Raw genomic sequence first — 18370 nt, forward strand, 5'->3', positions numbered from 1 at the left:
CCTCCTGGAGAGGGTCATGTTGGGAGGTATGCTGATGTTATATCTTATATACATTTAAGCTGCAATGCAAAGTTTCTTTGGTCTCGCAAGACGACCTACAACTGCAAGCCTGAGAGAGATGAGACTTACTCAGGCTGCAGTCGCAGCGTCACAGCCACCGATGGTCGTGATGTTTTTCTAAACTGCAATTGCAGTTTGTTATGATCACAAATGGAGGCAGGGGGTGGAATGCACCTCCTCCTGCGTTTGCACTGCTTAAGGATTGAGGATTAAGCGTTATACACATGCCACCCCCGGGTCAATAGCCTAACAGCGCACCCCCACTCTCTCCTGCCTTACCATCACTCGCACCACCCCCCATCGTCCATGCCCACACTGCTGCTCTTTCTAACTCCCCCCTCAGCGTCTCTGTCCTCACCCTCTCTGCCCTCGCCCACTCTCTAACTCCCCCCTCAGCGTCTCTGCCCTCACCCTCTCTGCCCTTGCCCACTCTCTAACTCCCCCCACAGCGTCTCTGCCCTCACCCTCTCTCTAACTCCCCCCTCAGCGTCTCTGCCCTCACCCTCTCTCTAACTCCCTCCCTCAGCCCTCACTAATTCTCTAACTCCCCCCTCAGCGTCTCTGCCCTCACCCTCTCTCTAACTCCCCCCTCAGCCTCTCTGCCCTCACCCTCTCTCTAACTCCTCCCTCAGCCTCTCTGCCCTCACTAACTCTCTAACTCCCCCCTCAGCATCTCTGCCCACACCCTCTCTGCCCTTTCCCACTCTCTAACTCCCCCCACAGCGTCTGCCCTCACCCTCTCTCTAACTCCCCCCTCAGAGTCTCTGCCCTCACCCTCTCTCTAACTCACCCCTCAGCCCTCACTAACTCTCTAACTCCCCCCTCAGCGTCTCTGCCCTCACCCTCTCTCTAACTCCCCCCTCAGCCTCTCTGCCCTCACCCTCTCTCTAACTCCCCCCTCAGCTTCTCTGCCCTCACCCTGTCTCTCTAACTCCCCCCTCACCCTCTCTCTAACTCCCCCCCTCAGCGTCTCTGCCCTCACCCTCTCTCTCTAACTCCCCCCTCAGCCTCTCTGCCCTCACCCTCTCTCTAACTCCCCCCTCAGCCTCTCTGCCCTCACTAACTCTCTAACTCCCCCCTCAGCTTCTCTGCCCTCACCCTCTCTCTCTAACTCCCCCCTCAGCGTCTCTACCCTCACCCTCTCTCTCTAACTCCTCCCTCAGTCTCTCTGCCCTCACCCACTCTCTAACTCCCCCCTCTCTCTAACTCCCCCCTCATTGTCTCTGCCCTCACCCTCTCTCTCTAACTCCCCCCTCAGCCTCTCTGCCCTCACTAACTCTCTAACTCCCCCCTCAGCGTCTCTGCCCTCACCCTCTCTCTAACTCCCCCCTCAGCGTCTCTGCCCTCACCCTCTCTCTAACTCCCCCCTCAGCCTCTCTGCCCTCACTAACTCTCTAACTCCCCCCTCAGCCTCTCTGCCCTCACCCTTTCTCTAACCCCCCCCTCAGCCTCTCTGGCATCACCCTCTCTCTAACTCCCCCCTCAGTGTCTCTGCCCTCACCCACTCTCTAACTCCCCCCTCAGCGTCTCTGCCCTCACCCTCTCTCTAACTCCCCCCCCTCAGTGTCTCTGCCCTCACCCTCTCTATAACTCCCCCCCTCAGAGTCTTTGCCCTCACCCTCTATCTCCCCCCTCAGTGTTAATGCCCTCACCCTCTCTCTAACTCCCCCCTCAGCTCTAACTCTCTAACTCCCCCCTCAGCATCTCTGCCCTCACCCTCTCTCTCTAACTCCCCCCTCACCCTCTCTCTAACTCCCCCCTCAGCGTCTCTGCCCTCACCCTCTCTCTCTAACTCCACCCTCAGCCTCTCTGCCCTCACCCTCTCTCTAACTCCCCCCTCAGCCTCTCTGCCCTCACTAACTCTCTAACTCCCCCCTCAGCGTCTCTGCCCTCACCCTTTCTCTAACCCCCCCCTCAGCCTCTCTGGCATCACCCACTCTCTAACTCCCCCCTCAGTGTCTCTGCCCTCACCCACTCTCTAACTCCCCCCTCAGCGTCTCTGCCCTCACCCTCTCTCTAACTCCCCCCCCTCAGTGTCTCTGCCCTCACCCTCTCTATAACTCCCCCCCTCAGAGTCTTTGCCCTCACCCTCTATCTCCCCCCTCAGTGTTAATGCCCTCACCCTCTCTCTAACTCCCCCCTCAGCTCTAACTCTCTAACTCCCCCCTCAGCATCTCTGCCCTCACCCTCTCTCTCTAACTCCCCCCTCACCCTCTCTCTAACTCCCCCCTCAGCGTCTCTGCCCTCACCCTCTCTCTCTAACTCCACCCTCAGCCTCTCTGCCCTCACCCACTCTCTAACTCCCCCCTCTCTCTAACACCCCCCTTAGTGTCTCTGCCCTCACCCTCTCTCTCTAACTCCCCCCTCAGCCTCTCTGCCCTCACTAACTCTCTAACTCCCCCCTCAGCGTCTCTGCCCTCACCCTCTCTCTAACCCCCCCCCCCCCCCTCAGCCTCTCTGCCATCACCCACTCTCTAACTCCCCCCTCAGTGTCTCTGCCCTCACCCACTCTCTCACTCCCCCCCTCAGCGTCTCTGCCCTCACCCTCTATCTAACTCCCCCCCCCTCAGTGTCTCTGCCCCCACCCTCTCTATAACTCCCCCCCTCAGAGTCTCTGCCCTCACCCTCTATCTCCCCCCTCAGCGTTAATGCCCTCACCCTCTCTCTAACTCCCCCCTCAGCATCTCTGCCCTCACCTTCACTCTAACTCCCCCTCAGCCTCTCTGCCCATACCCACTCTCTAACTCCCCCTTCAGCGTCTCTGCCCTCACCCTCTCTCTAACTCCCAAATCAGCGTTTCTGACCTCTCCCTCTCTCTGGGCGGGATTCTCTAAAATCCGCAGCCCAGTATCGCCGGCATTCGCATTTCTAATGACCGCATATTCTCTAAAATATGCGGTAATTAATGCAAGGGACAGCTCTTGCGGTAAGAGCTGTCCCTTGCGATGCGGCGCCGTTGCTGGACTTCCGGGTCTATGACCCGGGAGTCCGTCTGCGCATGCGCAGACCGACGCTCCGGCCGCGGGGCATGCTGGGAGGGATCCGTGACGGATCCCTCACACAGCGCTGCGGTAAGAAGCCCATAGGCTTCTGCAGGGGATCGACAGCTTTTTCTGGCGATTCCCTCCGCAGCGCTGACACTGCGAAGGGGGGTTAGAGAATACAGAAATGCGGTAAAAACCCCGATAATGGGTTTTTTACCGCATTTCTGTGATAGAGAATCTCTCCCCCACTCTCTAACTCCCCCCTCAGCGTCTCTGCCCTCACACTCCAACTCCAAGTACGATCCAACCCATATTATGCGCAATGTTTGGTTTCTGCACATGTGATCACATCGCAGAACAACGAACACCTCTGCTGATTGCAGAGCTGCTTGCGATGTAGAGCAGCCAGCGATCACAAATGGAAGCACGGGGTGGAATGCACCTCCTCCTGCATTTGCATTGCTTGAGGATCCCACATGATAAGCTGCTGTGAGCAGCTTATCATGTGCAATCCAAACAGGAACAGGATAATTTATAATAAAAGGTATTTCAACACAGGTGATGTCAATCATAAATTAAGACAGAAGGGCAGAAGCAGAGCAATGTGTCCCTCCTGGAGAGGGTCATGTTGGGAGGTATGCTGATGTTATACTGTATCTTATATACATTTAAGCTGCAACGCAAAGTTTCCTTTGTCTCGCAAGCCGACCTACAACTGCAAGCCTGAGAGAGATGAGACTTACTCAGGCTGCAGTCGCAGCGTCACAGCCACCGATGGTCCTGATGTTTTTCTAAACTGCAATCGCAGTTTGTTATGATCACAAATGGAGGCCGGGGGTGGAATGCACCTCCTCCTGCGTTTGCACTGCTTAAGGATTGAGGATTAAGCGTTATACACATACCACCCCCGGGTCAATAGCCTAACAGCGCACCCCCACTCTCTCTTGCCTTACCATCACTCGCACCACCCCCCATCGTCCATGCCCACACTGCTGTTCTCTCTAACTCCCCCCCAGCGTCTCTGTCCTCACCCTCTCTGCCCTCGCCCACTCTCTAACTCTCCCCTCAGCGTCTCTGCCCTCACCCTCTCTGCCCTTGCCCACTCTCTAACTCCCCCCACAGCGTCTCTGCCCTCACCCTCTCTCTAACTCCCCCCTCAGCGTCTCTGCCCTCACCCTCTCTCTAACTCCCCTCTCAGCCTCTCTGCCCTCACCCTCTCTCTAACTCCCCCCTCAGCGTCTCTGCCCTCACCCTCTCTCTAACTCCCCCCTCAGCGTCTCTGCCCTCACCCTCTCTGCCCTTGCCCACTCTCTAACTCCCCCCACAGCGTCTCTGCCCTCACCCTCTCTCTAACTCCCCCCTCAGCGTCTCTGCCCTCACCCTCTCTCTAACTCCCCTCTCAGCCTCTCTGCCCTCACCCTCTCTCTAACTCCCCCCTCAGCGTCTCTGCCCTCACCCTCTCTCTCCAACTCCCCCCTTAGCCTCTGTCCTGACTAACTCTCTAACTCCCCCCTCAGCGGCTCTGCCCTCACCCTCTCTCTAACTCTCCCCTCAGCCTCTCTGCCCTCACCCTCTCTCTCTAACTCCCCCCTCAGCCTCTCTGCCCTCATTAACTCTCTAACACTCCCCCCTCTCTCTAACTCTCCCCTCAGCGTCTCTGCCCTCACCCTCTCTCTAACTCCCCCCTCAGCTTCTCTGCCCTCATATATCTAAACCCCCCCCCCCCCCATCGGCGGCTCTGCCCTCACCCTCTCTCTAACTCCACCATCAGTGTCTCTGCCCTCTCCCTCTCTCTAACTCCCCCCTCAGCGTCTCTGCCCTCACACTCCAACTCCAAGTACGATCCAACCCATATTATGCGCAATGTTTGGTTTCTGCACATGTGATCACATCGCAGAACAACAAACACCTCTGCTGATTGCAGAGGTGCTTGCGGTGTAGAGCAGCCAGCAATTGCAAATGGAGGCAGGGGGTGGAATGCACCTCCTCCTGCATTTGCATTGCTTGAGGATCCCACATGATAAGCTGCTGTGAGCAGCTTATCATGTGCAATCCAAACTGAATCAGGCATCTTCTAAAAATGTATATTAAATATAACATCAATGGCGAGGGTTTGGCTGGCTTATCTGGGGAGGACGGAGGCCAGAACTGATGTTATATCTTATATACATTTAAGCTGCATGGCAAAGTTTGCTTGGTCTCGCAAGCCGACCTACAACTGCAAGCCTGAAAGAGATGAGACTTACTCAGGCTGCAGTCGCAGCGTCACAGCCACCGATGGTCGTGATGTTTTTCTAAACTGCAATTGCAGTTTGTTATGATCACAAATGGAGGCAGGGGGTGGAATGCACCTCCTCCTGCATTTGCATTGCTTGAGGATCCCACATAATAAGCTGCTGTGAGCAGGCTGAATGAATTCACTGGCTGAATGGTTAAACAGGAGGACAATGGGGGAGATTCTTTAAGAATCTCCGCCCCCCTTCACCTCTCTTCGCATTTATAATTATTGCATATGTTTATGCGATAATTATACCAAAGGACAGCTCTTGCGTTAAGAGCTGTCCTTTGCGGTGAGAGTTGCCGGGTCCCTGCAGGTCCCGGCGGCTCCCCCCTCCCTCACACACCCGGCGCTGCTGCTGCTGCGCCGGGCTCTCCTCCTCCCTGCACCCAGAAGAGGATCAGTGCAGGGAGGAGGTCACAGGTCCGGCCAGCACAGCTCTGTGCTGCCCGGACACAGATGAGGGGCAATGCAGGGAGGTGGGGGTCCATGCGGGGCGTCGTTGCGGGGCTTCGGTGGGATGCGGTAGAAGCCCATTGGCTTCTATGGGGCATCGCCAGATTTTTCTGGCGAAGCCCCCCGCCACGGTAACGTTTTTTTTACCGCATTTTTCGCTTAGAGAATCTCCCTCTGGATACCTATGGCAGGAGGATAACACTGGTCAGATGGTTAAACAGGAGGACTGGATACCTATGGCAGAAGGATAACACTGGTCAGATGGTTAAACAGGAGGACTGGATACCTATGGCAGGAGGATACCACTCGCCGGAGGGTTAAAAAAGGACTGGATACCTATGGCAGGAGGATAACACTGGCCAGATGGTTAAACAGGAGGACGGGAAACCCATGGCAGGAGGATTCCACTGGCCAGATGGTTAAACAGGAGGAATGGATACCTATGTGGCAGGAGGATGCCACTGGTTGGTGGTTAAACAGGAGGAGGAGATACCCATGGCTGGAGGATACCACTGCCTGGATGGTTAAATAGGAGGCTGCGCAGAAAGGGGACTACCCTGGAAATGTTATCACATTTTTGCAATGCAAATCACATTTCTGAGAAGCGATTGCAAGTACTTTGCAATTGCATCATGGGTAGGGACTAGACATGCGGGCGGCCTTGCCTTGTGACAACACATTTACGCTGCAAGGCACAGTTTTCTTAGTCTCGCAAGCTGACACACAACTGCAAGCCTGAGTAAGATGACACTTATCATGTTGTAGTTGCGGAGGGACACTGCGTCCGATGGTCCCGATGTTCCGCTAAACTGCAATTACATTACAGTTCGATACAATGAAATAGACAGAGGGTGACAAGGATCGCACATGATAAGCTGCAGCGAGCAGCCTATCATATGTGATCTAAGCCAAAATCTCTCTGCTATGAAAGCCAGTGACAGCTTCTCATCACTTTCCGCACACAGGGAGATTGACAGGCGGCCGGAGTTTGGGTGAGGCACCCAGCCATTTACAGGGAGTGTCAACAGAAAATGCAGGTGGACTCGGCTATTGATCGTGTGCGACTTCTCCCCTCGGAGAATCGCACAAGTGTCTGGCCAGTTTTGCTTAGGCTGTAGTCGTAAAGGGACACTGGGACCAATGGTCGCAATGTTCCTCTAATCTGCAACCACAGTATGATATGATCACAAATACCGGCAGGGGGTGGAATGCACCTCCTCCTGCATTTGCATTGCTTGAGGATCCCACGTGATAAGCTGCTGTGAGCAGCTTATCATATGTGACCCAAGCTGAATTTATATAAAATATAACATCAAAGGCGAGGAATTGGCTGGCAACTTGGGGCGGATGGAGGCCAGAACTGATGTTATATTTTATATAAATATAAATTTACGCTGCAAGGTGAAGTTTCCTTCGCCTCGCAAGACAGCCTGCGACTTCAAGACTGAGTAAGAGGAGACTTACTTAGGCTGTAGTCGTAGAGGGACGCCACGACCGATGGTCGCAATTACCCCTAAACTGCCATTGCATCGCAGTTTGATATGATCACAAATGCCAGCAGGGGGTGGTAAGCACCTCCTCCTGCATTTGCATTGCTTGAGGATCCAACATGATAAGCTGCTGTGAGCAGCTTATCATATGTGACCCAAGCTGAATTTATATAAAATATAACATCAAAGGCGAGTGATTGGCTGGCAACTTGGGGAGGATGGAGGCCAGAACTGATGTTATATTTTATATAAATATACATTTACGCTGCTTGTCATAAGCCGGCGCCACAAGCTGTAATAGAACAGCTGGGAGAAGGGGTGCGGGGTGAGGCAGAGGCGAGAGAGCCGAGGAAACCCGAGAATTTTCTGGGCTTGCCAGTCTGGGCATTAAGGCATAGTCTGTAAAATTCTCGGGATTACCAGTGAAGGGGTTAAGGATCACACATGATAAGCTCCTGCGAGCATCTTATCATATGCGATCCACACTGAATCAGGCATCTTCTGAAAACAAGGCGAGTGATTGGCTGGCTTATCTGGGGAGGTTGGAGGCCAGAACTGATGTTACATTTTATATACATTTATACGGCATGGCAAAGTTTCCTTGGCCTCGCAAGACAACCTATGACTGCAAGTCTGAGTAAGAGTGAGAATTATGGTGCCCATACACTTGTCAGATGTGTTTGACATCCCCTCCAACCCGATGCGTGGTCGGGGTAGGGAGATCGGACGGGCTGCACATTAAATGTATTGTATCGGACCAACCAGTCACATCGCGGGTGCTTATGTGCAGCAGTGGGTTCCGTGTGGCGGGCAGTGGGGTCGGCGCAACAGCTGGGAACTATTAGCGCTATTTGCCTGGCGGGGGGGGGGGGGGGGGGGGGAGCGGCTGCTAAATGTGAAGAAATATTTTGAAAAGACTAGCTGAACGCTAATTGGCTGAGAGAATTCTCTCAACCAATAAACAGCCGGCCAGTCTTTAAAAAATTTTTTTTCACATTCAGCAGCCGCTTCCCACCCGACAAATAGCACTAGTTCCCAGCCATTGCACGGACCCCGCTGCCTGCCCTGCGCCACACAGACCTCACTGCCCGCCCCCTGCACAGACCCCGCTACCCACCCCACGGGGGATATTACATGCAATATATCGCATGCCCATCAAGTGCCAAATCGTAAGCGAGCCTCCCGGGGAGCTGCTGGGGAGCTCTCAAGGTCAAACTGGTAAGAACAAGTTGGACTAGTGTATGGGGGTTTTAACTCAGGCTGTAGTTGCTTGAGGACACCGCGTTACTCTATATTCCTATCGTGTCGCAGTTTAATTGGATTGCAAATGTAGCCAGGGGGTGGTATGCACCATCTCCTGCATTTGCATTTCTGTGAGCAGCGTATCATATGCGATCCAAGCTGAACAAAGCCCTATGTAAAGTAAGTTTACATTGAAGAGTTATCTTCTGAAAATGTATATAAAATATAACATCATAGGTGAGTGATTGGCTGGCTTATCTGGGGAGGTTGGAGGCCAGAACTGATGTTATATTTTACATACATTTACATTTAAGCTGCAAGGTGAAGTTTCCTTCGCCTCACAAGCCCACCTGCGATTGCAGGGCTGAGTAAGATGAGACTTAAGGGGTGCACACACGGAGCAAATTTGTGCTATTTTCTAAGCAATCTGACTAGATTTCTTAGAAAGTAAGCACAGATCTCTCCGTGTGTATGCTGAGAGATTAAATATCTCTTGCTAACTAAGTTAGTGCATGCAGTCCCAATCTAGTTAGATTGCTTAGCAAATGACTGCAAATCTCTCTGTGTGTACAGAATGAGAGATACTGATCGCAATCTCTCATTCTGAACAACTACCCGGCCTTTTTTTGCTTAAACAAAATTGCGAAGAAAAATTGCTTAGCAAAATTGTTTAGCACAAATCTCTGCGTGTGTATGTGCTTTGCATGGGAGATCTTGACACCAGCAAAATTGCTTAGCACAGATCTCTACGTGTGTATGCTCCTTTACTCAGGTGGTATGCACCTCCTCTTGCATTTGCATTGCTTAAGGATCACACATAATAAGCTGATGGGGACAGTGTATAAAATGTGATCTAAGCTGAATCAGGACCTATGTAAAGAAAGATTACATTAAAGAGCTCTCTTCTGAAAATGTATATAGAATATAACATCAAAAGTGGGTGATTGGCTGGCCAGTAAGGGGAAGTTAGGGGCCAGAACTTATGTTATATTTTATATTAATTTAAATATACAGGTACACCACCAATTTACCAAGAGATATTTTAATCCAGACTATATTCAACTATGATATTTGTCTTTGTTCAATTTTCTTTTTGTGATATTATTAAATAGGTCGCCAGTTTACAGTGTGAGGGTGCAAGCCCAATCTCCTGTTTATAGGGAGCGGTCCCAGAGCGTCTGGGGACATTCCCCAGTCCAGAGAGCCAGGGAGCGTTCCAAGGTCCAATATTTCTACCCTTTCCTTCAAATGAGGATAATTCTAACCTCCAGACTTGGTGATAAAGCTGATCAGTCACAAGTTGCTTCAAAATGTCGGTCCACTATCCAGTTCCAGTCTCCTGGTTACTTGCATTTATCAAGTGATATCTGGAACCCTGCATCATCGCCTCTTTGCACTATGGCCCTTATTCTGATGTGTGCGGCCGGAGCCGCATACGTTGCTCCGGCCGCACAAACCAATTCCCGCCTACAAGACGGATCGCCACGGCCGTCCGTACGCGGACGGCTGGCGATCCGCATGAAAATGGTGGGGCGTACGCCTCCACCATGGTGGGAGCTGCCCCCTGCATTCGATGGTCGACGACCATCGAAGGCAGGGCCGCACGCTCCACCCGCTCACGCAAGCTTAGACCACACGGACAATCGTCCGTGTGAAAGCTTGTATTTGGGCGGAGAGCTGACATCCGGCGATGTCAGCTTTCCGCCCCCATCACTGGCGTCATAGCCTCATTACCATGCATACGCCCCGCGTTTGCATGGGAACGCCCATGAAACGCTGGGCGTATACATAGGTAAATGAGGCTATCAAGCCCCTCACGCCCCTATACGCCCCCTTTGCGGCGTATAATTTTTGTGTGCGGCGATTTCGCCTGCACATGCGCAGAGTGACCTCTGCGCATGTGCAGAGTGAAAACATCGGCGGTACGGCCGCACGCGGGCCGTACCGCACAGATTAGAATAAGGGCCCATATTCTGTGTGTCAATAAACATTATTTGTCACTTATATCCAGTAGTGCTTGTGTTGTTCTTGCCAAAGCCGCACAGGGGAAATTCCTAGTGACTGTGATTATGTATAGGTATAAACTCATCCTATATGTTTAGTTTAACCTTTCTGGTGCTAGAATGGTTCCTCATCCACTCTCTACCCACTGTCATCCCTATGGCCCCTGACGTCTCCCGCAGAATAAAGGCATGCTATTAGCTGTGGGAGGGTGACGTCACTGTCGATATCATTCAGTGTGTACGCGCAATATCAGTGGAGCCCGTTGTCTAGTGTGTATGGGGCTTACAGACAAGAGAGCATATGGCTGTACAGCTACAGCTAAGATGTAACCGTGGAACATACAGTACTGTAATACTGAAGACCACTGTAATTACAGTACATAGCAATAAATAATGATGTTCCGATTTACATCTGTTTTTATTCATTAAGAATTAAGGTGATGCTTCTAAAATGTTATCGCAGATCAGTTATTGGTTACGGATGAATGGCTCAACCACATATACGGTATTAGCACAGCTCAGCTGGGCTTTGGTGTAAGAAACCCTGCAAGTACCTCTATAATCTACCAGTACTTGCACTTGTCTGCAGATGGCTAGAGTCCATAGAAGACTTGGGAAAGTATCCGCATCAACACAAGCGAGACAGATAGAGCGAGAGACAGAAAGAAGGGGGAGATGGGAGAGAATCAGAGACAAAGAATAGTAGAGGAAGGAGAGAAGAAGAGAATAAAGGGAAATGAGAGTGAGTGTGAGACAGAAGGAATAGAGAGAAACGGGAGAGTGAGAGAGGTGGAAAAGATGGTAGAGAGAGAATGAAAATAGTAAGATTGAGGAGGGGATAGACTCCGCAGGGGTGGCCAACCCGGTCCTCGAGATCTACCAACGGTCCACATTTTCCAGGTTACCTAGCTGGTGCACAGCTGTAGTCATTATTAACTGTCACATTTTAAAACATGCTGCATTCATTCCTAATATAGATCCACAGGTTGCCTGGAAAACATGCACAATTGGTAGATCTTGAGGACAGGTTTGGCCACCCCTAGGATAGAGGGAGATATGGAATAGGGGGAAATGCGAGGGAATGAGCAAGTATGAGAGAAATGGAAGGGGGGAGAGAGAGAGAGAGAGAGAGAGAGAGAGAGAAGGAAATAGAAAGAAGAGAGGGGGTTGAGAGTGTGTGTGAGTGTGACAATGAGAAAGATATTGGCCCTTATTCTGATTGACGCGGACTTTACCGCATTCTTACGGATCGCGTCTTTTCGGCGTCTGCGCATGCGTGGAGAACGCAACGCGCATGTGCCACGCCTTGACTCCGTACCAGTTCGGCCAAATCCCGTACAAAACTGTTCCCCGCAATCAGTCGGGAAATATGGGCGTATTATGGGCGTCATGCGGAATGTCACATGGGCGTAGTTTAAAAGTGGGCAAAACGGGGCGGAAACATGGGCGGACACGGGGGAGTACACTTATGTTGGGGGGCGTACATTCGGATACCACTCCGAATGCACGCGATCAAAAGGGGAAGAAATGTGCGGTGTCCACAAGTGTACTATTGCTTTGCGGACACCACTCGTTCATGCGGTAGGCGAACGTACGCCTAATGACTACAAGCATTAACACCTGAACCCAATAAAATCTACTCCTGTACTCATTACTCACTAATAGGCCGCTTGTCAGTGCTTTAATTGAAACCATTGCACTTCAATTGCTGTAAGGGTTAATGTGTGCAATGCATGTGTTAGGCATGCTTGTAAGGATATATTGGCATCTAATTGATTCCAATTCCAAAAAAGCAGTTTTTTATGAGGATAGGTAATTGAATAAGTGGGTCATGTGATGTCTTGCAGAAGATACTTAATAGTGGGTTGTTTGGCGTAAATACTCCGCTTACGGGCGGTAGCACCGCTTGGCTCCCGGTCGGATGCGGTATTTCCGAGCATACTCTGTAATACTCTGTAATACCGTGCAGAATCGGAGTGTTTCTCCCGCACACGCATGGTTTGTATGTCGTCCGTAAACACGCCCTGTTCTTAAAGAGTGAGTCCGTCCGAATGCGGAGGACACGTGGGCGTTTCTACGGACGATGGCCGCATGCGGCAAAACACCGTAGCGTGCGGACCGCTCCGTAAGAATGCGGGAATATCCGCACCGATCAGAATAAGGGCCATTTTGAGATGCGAGAGTGTGAAAGAGAATAGTGGAAATGTGAGAAAATAAAATATAGGATGGCAGAAATGAGAGAGAGAGCGCGCGTGAGAGGGGGTAAGGGAAATGGGAGATAGAGGATAGTGAGAAATAGTAGACCATGTAAGAGAGAGGGAGTATAGGGGCAAATGGGAGTGTGAGACATAGACGGGGTAAAGGAAATGGCGGGGGAGGGGGAGAGTGAGAATAGGGGCAAATGAGAATCGGTGAGCAAGTGTGCGAGAGAAATGAAAGGGGAGAGAGAGAGAGAGACGAGAGGGGATGATAAAGTGTGTGAGTGACAATGAGAGAGATATTGTGAAATGCAACAGTGCGAAAAAGAGGATAGGGGAAGAATAAAAGATTGTTGGAATAGGGGGAAAAGGAGCAATGAGAGACAGAGAGAGACAGAGAGAGGAAGGGAAATGGGAGATACAGGGGTTAGTGGAAAATAGTAGTCCATGTGAGATAAAGGGAGAATAGGGAGAAATGTCAGTGTGAGACAGAGAGGAAATGGGGGGCGGGGGGGAGGGACAGAGCGGAGGAAATGGGAGAGTGAGAGAAGGAATAAAGGGCAAATTGGAAAGTTCCCTTATAGGCACATTGGTATGTAAGGATACTTAGGGGGAAATTTACTAAGATGGAAGTTCTATTTCACATGTGATGTTGCTATGGGCAACCAATCAGTTACTATCTATTATCTTTTAGAAGGTGCTAAATAAAGAAGTAGATTCAGATTGGTTGCCCATAGCAACACCATGTGAAATAGAACTCCCATCTTAGTAAATATCCCCCTTAAAGTTGCATTTATTTGCCCATTAACCCCCCATAACTACATTGGAAATTTTATGTGGAATGAAGTTGAAGTGTTGTCCAGTAAAACAGATATTTTCTCACCACTATCTGTGCCACTGATGCCACAACTGTTTCTCTTTATCTGAACTATCCAATTACTCCAGCACTAGTAAAGCACCAGCCACTCTCCCTCATTGGGTTATATGGATCTGTAGACCCCATTCATTTTCTAGGCAGAACTCCTTAGCTCATGATGTAAATGGTAGTGTTTACAAAACATTCTACGGACGCCGACAAATCTCGACTTACACTCCAGCAAATGTGATTGGAAAATACATTATATGTAAGTTACAAGAGGGAAAATGATCATTAACTTACCTGCTATTAAATGGTGCCCTCCGGGATACCAGGTGTAGGGGGTGAGGGAATTCCAGCAGATGTAACGGGAGGCACTTCTGTACACTTCTGTCAGAACATCTTTTCCAAATTCCTGAGTCTCCTGTACATTCCGGGAGTGCGGACCAGCATAGATTGGAGTCTATAAAAAGGGGGGAAACACTCATATCATGTGTAACATGACTGAGCCCTGAAATATCTTTTCGCAATTGTTGTTCATTAAATGCTAATAAATCTATCTATTGGATGACATGCAAATAAAAGTAAAGCGTGGAGCACAGACACAATATATGTAATTCAACCTAATGGTACAATCACATTGTGAATAAGCTGGAAACTTATTATAGCCGCCGGCCAATGTAACAGGTGAAGAATAGTCAGTGCAATGAGCTGACGCCTGGGAACCGTGTAATGTATATTGAGCTATGTAAGTACCCACCTGAAGTACCCCAAATAGCCCAACCCCAAGAGGGAGAGTGATCAGATAGTATACAGGGCATTCCGGGGGAAATACAGAAACCAGGGTCTCCTTATAGAACAGATGCTAAACCAACTAAAATACTGATTTATTAGAAGATGATTATAATACAGTTCCTCCATCCGGTGCGTTGTCGGCTGTTGGAGCCATCATTTGAGCTCACACCGGCCGGGGAGGGACGGGCTGAAATAAGTAAAAAGTGACAGCACTCAAACAGGGCTTTCTCATCCGTAGTTGTTCGAAATATCTTCTAGTGTGTACCCAACTTAAAGCCACAGGCCATGAGCAGGGGCATAACTATAGCACCGCAGCCACCGCGGGGGGGGCGCTGTGCATGTGGGGGCGCCGGGGGCTGCGGTGCTATAGTTAAACCCCCCCTCAATCCCCCGCACACTTACCTATCGTGCTGGTCCCGGCGGCTCCGTTCTTCTGCTGAGGACCACCACAAAATGGCCGCCCTCATATAGCACACAGTTCTCTGAAACTGTCTGCTGTATGGGGGCGGCCATTTTCTGGTGGTCCTCAGCAGAAGAACAGAGCCGCAGGGACCAGCGCGATAGGTAAGGCTGTGGGGGATTGAGGGGGGTTTGCATGGGCGGCGGGGTAGGGGTGCTCGGCGGGGTGGCGACGGGGGGGGGGCGCCCCCCCTAACGGCGGGGGGGCGCCCAAAACGTAGCTACGCCACTGGCCATGAGGGTCACATGACTGTCCTCTATGTCCAGTATATGGTACCGAATAGTACGGTGGAGGTCTATAGTACTGATACAGGGATTGTCCTATACTGGGACAGGACAAATCTCACATCCAGGTTACTAGAGATGAGCAACATTTATAACTGTAGCAAAATGTCTCATTTTCCACTGACATTCATGTTTCCTAACCACCCACACACACACAGGAATAATGCCACAGACCTACTTGTTGTCTATTAATTCCTCCAAATGGGCATTTACTAAACACAGAGCAGAACGGCATCCTCTGGCATGGGGAGCACTATCAGAGATGCTGTAAGAAATCCATGCTCTTCTTTAGTACTTTCTGATGCCACGAAGGACGCACACTTTCCTGGACGCCTTATGGTCCTTATACACACTGGGTGAATGGGGACAGCGATGATGGGGAAGTCATCCCCAGGGCCAGGGCTATAGCCCGGAGCTATCCCATGTGTAAGTAAGAGTGGTAGGCCTCATTTACTACCAGAAACTGGGCTGTAGCATTATTATGATATATGTTGTTTGTCAAAATGCTTTTTTCTCAATTTTCCTTTTAAAAGTATACTAATAAAAGTTTCATTCACATTTGAATATTGATATAACCTATTTCACGTAACAGTATGTCCCCCCCAAAAAAAATTGTTGCATCTTTCATTTTATCCAGAGGGATAACCCTTTATTAATAACACTATGTTCAATACTCTAGAGGGCACCACCAACTTAGATAGACTGCATGGGAATTGACACCCCTCCATAACCCTTTTATTCTACATTTTGATTTTTAATACTGTAGGTCAATGGTTCTCAACCTCAGTCCTCAAGGACCCCCAACAGTGCACGTTTTCCAGGTCACCCGGCAGGTGCACTCATTATTCACTGACACATTTTAAAAGATCACATGTGTAGCTAATAATTTCCCCTGTGATTCTATGTGAAGACCTGGAAAACATGCACTGTTGGGGGTACATGAGGACCGAGGTTGAGAACCAATGCTGTAGATAACAGTAGCTGAACCTTTGCATAGGACCTCCCAGTATGCCATCATGGCATATTAAAGGCCCATACACACTGGGCGATTTTCAACTGAAAGACGCTCATTATTGTCGTTTAAGCTGCTTTCAGCTGAAAAGCCGCCCAGTGTGTATGGGGCAGCGGTGATGCCGCTCCCGCATCATCGCCGGTGGCCACCACTCATCTGCTGGTATTACTAGCTGATGACCGACAGGGTGAATGGCTTGAAAGTCGTCCACCCCTGGGAAAATCGTTTCCATGGGCAATAATTGCTCTGTGTGTGTGCACTAAGTGATTCAGCCAAGCGATTTTCTCCATCATCGCTATTGTCCGCAGGGTAAGACAGCACTTGCGCTGGCTTTACTTCTAGATGGCGATGCTTTACCTATTAAATGCTTTACCTATTTACCTATTAAAATAGGCAATGCCCCGCTCAGCACGATTGCTCAGCACACAGCATCGTGGGTGCAGCATGATGTGTGCTGAGCGATCGTGCTTAAGCCCGTCACTCAGCACGGAGCACGGGTCACCAGTCTGTATCCCCCTTTAGTGTGAACAGTACTATATAATCCTCACTCATCAGAGACAGCTCGGAAGGAGGAGTGTCTCTATTGGCATGAAATGTAAGGCAGTGAACCACAAATTCACACCAATGTAAAGGCCCATACACACTGGGTGACTTTCACAAGAAATCCGCTCAGTTTTCTCATTTGAGCGGCTGTCAGCATGAAAGCCGCCCAGTGTGTACGGCCGGGCGATGAGCAGTGATGCGCGCTCCCGCATCATCCCCGGGAAAGCCATTCATCTGCTGGTATTACCAGATGAGCGGCTTTGAGGACGGCTTTCCATAGTGCTGCGCTATGCAAAGCCGTCCACCCCCTGCTGATGGCGCCGTACAGGGGGAAAGCCGCCCAGTGTGTATGCGCTGTCCATACAGGCTGGGCATAATCGCCCAGTGTGTATGGACCTTAACACCACAAGGAGGAAGAAGCATGTATGTATATATATCACTTAACCAACCTTCAATAAGGTTGAGTGCTGTTTTGTATCTCTGCTATATATACTGTATGTGTGTGTGTGTAGTCACAGTATTGCGATGCTACCATCAATTACTGTTAGCGTAATAATTACATCTAATAATACCACAAAAATTAGTGTATAATGGGGCAGATGTATTATGCCTGGTGAAGAGCCCTCCAGATTCTAACACCCCCCTCATGCCAGCCACCTGTACCCCCTAATGTTACCAGCCTGTGCCTCCGCCTCACCTACTCCCCTCAGCAGCACTCTCCTCTCCCTGGGCTCCGGCCTGCTTGTCCTCTACCCAATAATATTAAAAGCCTGTGCCTCCTCCTCACCCACTCCCCTCAGCAGCAGGCTCCTGTCCCCGGGCTCTGGCCTGCGTGTCCTCTACCCACTAATATTACCAGGCTGTGCCTCCTCCTCACCCACTCCCCTCAGCAGCAGGCTCCTCTCCCCGGGCTCTGGCCTGCATGTCTAATACCCCTTAATATTACCAGGCTGTGCCTCCTCCTCACCTACTCCCCTCAGCAGCTGGCTCCTCTCCCTGGGCTCTGGCCATATATTTACATATAGGCATTATATGTTACTCACAGACTCTACAGTATCTCCAGGGCTTCCGAGTCCAAATACTGTCTCACTGATGATGGGTAATGTTATGCCGACTCATGTAAGCTGGGCAGCTAGAGAATGAGCAGGTGTTCTAGCCACAGGCTGGATCTTCTGCAGAACGCTAAGTGACATCATGTGGAAATTCATAATGGATGGAATTTAAGATCTTTATTGATGCTGCTCCTGTGGATGGTGTTGATCCCATGTGTGTATGAAAAGGTGACGGTACATGGAGATCTTCTAGCTGCTTCCAATCTATACTCCGGAAGAAAAGATGTTGGCGAATTTGGCCGTTCACACATTTATGCTGTTTTCGGTCGTCGCACTGGAGCTGAAAAGAGAAACACGAACATAACTATAATATATATATAATAACTATAATGACCGCTCAGCTGTATAACTCCATATATGGCAGCAATGTCTCTCCAGAGGCAATCAATGAAGCATTATTCTTGTACCGCAATCTAGGTAAACAAGGGAAGCATTATTCTGGTACCCCAATCTGGGCAAACAAGGGAAGCATTATTCTGGTACCTCAATCTGGGCAAACAAGGGAAGCATTATTCTGGTACCTCAATCTGGGCAAACAAGGGAAGCATTATTCTGGTACCTCAATCTGGGCAAACAAGGGAAGCATTATTCTGGTAC

General features: G+C 50.2%; 2 long non-coding RNA genes across 6 annotated transcripts in view; both read right to left on the reverse strand.

Annotated features, from left to right (window-relative positions):
- The window catches only part of LOC146046264 (uncharacterized), a 169477-nt gene that overhangs the window by 64530 nt on the left and 86577 nt on the right, over positions 1–18370 (reverse strand). The gene's annotated exons all lie outside the window — the stretch shown is intronic.
- LOC146046265 (uncharacterized) overlaps positions 1–18370 on the reverse strand; it is a 50119-nt gene that overhangs the window by 14624 nt on the left and 17125 nt on the right. For all 4 annotated transcript variants that reach the window (XR_014465822.1, XR_014465824.1, XR_014465823.1 and 1 more), the window contains 2 exons: positions 17705–18053; positions 13871–14030 (listed from right to left, as the gene is read on the reverse strand). This is a non-coding gene — a long non-coding RNA (uncharacterized LOC146046265). The remainder of the gene's footprint in view (positions 1–13870; positions 14031–17704; positions 18054–18370) is intronic.

Source organism: Crinia signifera, chromosome 11, assembly GCF_055691185.1.
Source record: "Crinia signifera chromosome 11, ASM5569118v1, whole genome shotgun sequence".
NCBI lineage: Eukaryota > Metazoa > Chordata > Amphibia > Anura > Myobatrachidae > Crinia > Crinia signifera.